Genomic DNA, 4,458 nt, shown 5'->3' on the forward strand with positions numbered 1-4,458 from the left:
CATGCGCTCCCTGTCATTTTTCAATTTTTTTCTATCCCGTAAGCTAAGTATCCTCCTTACCATTAATAATTAATAAGATTAGTCTCTCTATATTTTGTTTTAGTTTTTTTTATTATTTTACCATTATGGTGGAAAACTAGGTGCTATTTTTGTTTTGTTTAGTTCTTCTTAGATTGTCATGATTCCCTTTGTTTTAAAAATGTTTTTGTTCTCCTCAGATTTTGATGATACTGTATTAAAATTTCTCAGTATGCAAAAGGTGTTATTATCTGAAGAATAAGTTCTTCCTAAATTACAAGAATATTTTCACCTATTCTCTCTTTAAGTTGATTTTTTCTTATTTTCATTCCTTTTTTTTTTGATTTTTGCTTTGTATCGACTGAAAAATTGTGAAGTTAGGTTTTTGCTATATACTGTTTTTATTCAGTTTTTCAAAATTATTTTACTCTTTAGTCTTTTTTATGCCACATCATGTCTCATTTTTAATGCTTGTTATCTGTGTCACTTATGTTACCTTCTACTATATGCTGTCTGTTCTATTTCTAATTTAATTTGCCATGAAATAATTTACCCTGATAGCTTGCTTTCTTAGTATTACAATATCACTTACTATCCTATTTTTACCTTAACATTCTATTTTTAATTTAATTCCACATATTTTGTCTTGTCCTTAATTCATAGAAAAGTCCAAAGTTATTGTTGAAAAAAAAATTCTTCCACTTTTTGGAATAATTTATTTTTCCAAAACCGATTCTTCCTTTTTTTCCACTTCTTTCTGTTTTGCTTCATAATTTCCATCTTCATTTCTTTCCATTATAATTTTTGTATTGTTGCCCTGTCCTATCTTTCTAGACTTTTTGTTAATTGGCAGCATCATCTGAACCTTGCATTTGACCAAGCATTTTGTGAGCATATTAGTTTTAAATGAGCTCTATGTTTAGATTCTTCTGCTTCTCTCTCTCTCTCTCTCTTTTTTTTTTTTTTAATGAGACAGTCTCACTCTGTTGCCCAGGCTGGAGTGCAGTGGTGCAATCTCGGCTCACTGCAACCTCCGCCTCCTTGGTTCAGGTGATTCTCCTGCCTCAGCCTCCTGAGTAGCTGAGATTACAGGTGCCCGCCACCACACCCAGATAATTTTTGTATTTTTAGCAGAGATGGGATTTAGCCATGTTGGCCATGTTGGTTTTGAACTCCTGACATCAGGTGATCTACCCATCACAGCCTTCCAAAGTGCTGAGATTGCAGGCGCAAGCCACCGCGCTGGTCTAGATTCTTCTTAATAGCATCAAGTTGAGGATTGGAGGCTACAGGTTCTATTTTGTACCCTGTATTCTGATTTTCTACCAGCTTTTAGTGGCAGTGTGGGGCAGTAAAGGTTTTATAGCTGATGAATTTTTTTCATTGCTCACTCATTTTTAAACTTCATACTGCCTTATTGGGTTCATATAAGGTATTGCAGGCAATGGGGATGGAAGAGCTTTGATTTGTACAGTCTTCCTGTTTTAATATGATTCCAGCATTAACATTCATGGAGCATCCATTCCTGTTTCCTTCCAAGCTAATGCAACAGGGAATAAAACAAGGCCCATGCCATCTCTCGCTGTGTCATTCCTTATTCACCATAGGTAGATGGCCTTCATTTGGCACACTGTGTTTACCACTTAGTGATATATACATCTAGAGTTTAAATTTACTTTTTATTTTAATTTTATGAATTATAAAAATAAATATTTAACTCTTCATATTTAGTAATAATAATAATTGGGAATAATTAGTATTATTGTCACCTTTCTCCCTGTCAGAAGAAAAGTGAATTTGAATTGTGGTTATTTTATCGAGAACATTTACATCTATGTTCACCGCATATACTGGCCTGTGGTTTTCTTTCTTTGTTGTATGTTTTTCTTGTGTTGGTATCAGTGTAATCCTGGCCTTGTAGAATGAGTTGGGAAGTATTCACTTTTATTACATTTTATGGAAGAGTTTGGTTAGAATTGATATTAATTCTTCTTAAATGTATGATAGAAGTCAGCAGTGAAGCCATCAGGTCCTGGACTTTTCCTTGATGGAAGATTTTTTATTACTGCTTCTCTATGCATTCATTATTGGTTTGTTGAGGTTTTATATTTCTTCATAATTCAATCACAATAAGTTGTATGTGTCCAGGTATTTATTTATTCTGGGTTTTCCAATTTGTTGGCATGTAGTTCATAGTAGTTTCTTACAGAATTGATATTGTCAAAATGTCTATAATAACAAATATGAACTACAGATTCAATGCAATATCTATGAAAATGCCAGTGGAATTATTCCCCAAAATAAAAAAAATCTTAAAATTTGTATGGAAATGCAAAAAATTCCAAATAGCCAAAGCAATCTTGAGAATAATGAGTAAAGCTGGAGACATCACATTCCCTAATTTCAAAATATACTATAAAGCTATAGTAACCAAAACAGCATGATATTGGCATAAAGACAGACACATAGACCAATGGAGCAGAATAGAGAACAGAGAAATAAATTCATGGATTTATGGGCAGCTTGTTTTCCACAAAGGTGCCAAGAATACACATTGGAGAAAAGAAAGTCTCTTCAATAAATGTTACTGAGAAAACTGGATGTCCATGTGCAGAAGAATCAAACTAGACCCACATCTCTCACTATACATGACAGTCAACTGTAAATAAATTAAAGGCTTAAATGTAAGACCTGAAACAATGAGACTACTAGAAGAGAATATAGAGGTAATACTTCACCAAATTGGACTTAGCGAGGTTTTGTGTGTGTGTGTGTGTGTGTGTAACTCCTCAAAAGCACAGGCAACAAAAGCAAAAATAGACAAATGGAATTATATTAAATTAAAAATCCTCTGAACTACAAAAGAAACAATAAATAGAGTGAAGAGATGACCTGTAGAACTGGAGAAAATATTTGCAATCTATGCATCTGAAAATATCTAGAATATATAGGGAACTCAATAGCAAAAAGCAATAACAACGACAACCACAAAAACCCAATTTTTAAATTGGGCAAAAGAGCTAAAAAGACACATCTCAATGGAAGACATACAAATGGCCAACATATATATGAAAAATGCTTAACATTATTAATCATAGGGGAAAGCAAATCAAAACCGTGAAATACCATCTTATCCCAGTTAGAATGGCTACTATTAAAAAGATTAAAAATAACAAGTACTGGTGAGGATATGGAGAAAAGAGAACTCTTACATGCTCCCATTGGGATTGTAAATTAGTATAGAAATTATGGAAAAGAGCATCAGGGTTCTTTAAAAAATTAAAATAGAAGTGCCATAGGATCCAGCAATCCCACTACTGGGATTCATTCAAAGGAAATGAATTCAGTATGTCCAGGAGATATCTGCAGTATTATTCACCTGAAGGAGTGGTTGCATGAAACTCGCCTGCCTAGTGCCACAGATGAGATCCTTTCAGGTTTTTGTTGGGCATTCCTTACTTGTCCAGGAGAGCGCAGATTGCTATGTGAGTGCAACGAAATATACTTGGTAAGCTGTTTTGATTCTGTTGGTATCCTTATGTTGAATGTTGATCATAGCAAAATATGTGTTCGGGTACCTCTTTCCTCTTTTTTTTTCCTTATGAGATGGAATCTTGCTCTGTCGCCAGGCTGTGTGTTCAGGTACATCTTGAACAAAAAGGCTTGACCCTTGATCAAAGCCTTAAAAAACAACAGAATACTCAGTGACCTCAAGGGGAGGAAATAATAAACACTGATTTCAAGGTACTAGAAATTAAAACAATAAAAAGTATTTATTGTGTACTGTATTTCTGCCAGACACAATGCTAACGTTTTTAGTGCATTCATTTAATTAATCTCACAACAGTACAATAAGCTAGGAGGTATCATTGCATTCAGGAAAAGGAGGCTTAGAAAGGTGATGTTAACTTGTGTAGTCACACAGCCAGTAAGTAGCAGAGTCAAGATTAAACCCAGGTGTTCCAGTTCAAGAGTTCACAATCTTAAACAATACATTAATTTGAACCTATTTTCATCTTTGGGGCAAAAGACTGAGAGAGAGAGAAATGTTGTATTAGTTCTAAGACACCATATCCCGACTCAATGAAAAGATGCTTGAAAATAATCTATAATCAAAGGACTTTGATGAAACTAAGTCAGTTTTACAGGGACAGAAATTATTACTAATTATTATTTCTGAGTCATATTCTAAGGGGTTTTATTTATAAAGTGCCAAAGAACTATGTTAACATGTTGATTGCCCTGTGAGAGGGAATAAAAGCCAGTGTATTTTTAAACTTTTAAATGTCCTTTTCAGAGGCAAATTAAAGTCATACATATAGAGCAACTGAACAAGACATCTGTTTACTAGGTATATAATGTCAGGGAAATTGCTTAACCTTCCTGAAACCTATTTCCTCATCAACACACACACACAAACACACACACACACACACACAC

The sequence above is a fragment of the Mandrillus leucophaeus genome, unplaced genomic scaffold (assembly GCF_000951045.1).
Source record: "Mandrillus leucophaeus isolate KB7577 unplaced genomic scaffold, Mleu.le_1.0 Scaffold59, whole genome shotgun sequence".
NCBI lineage: Eukaryota > Metazoa > Chordata > Mammalia > Primates > Cercopithecidae > Mandrillus > Mandrillus leucophaeus.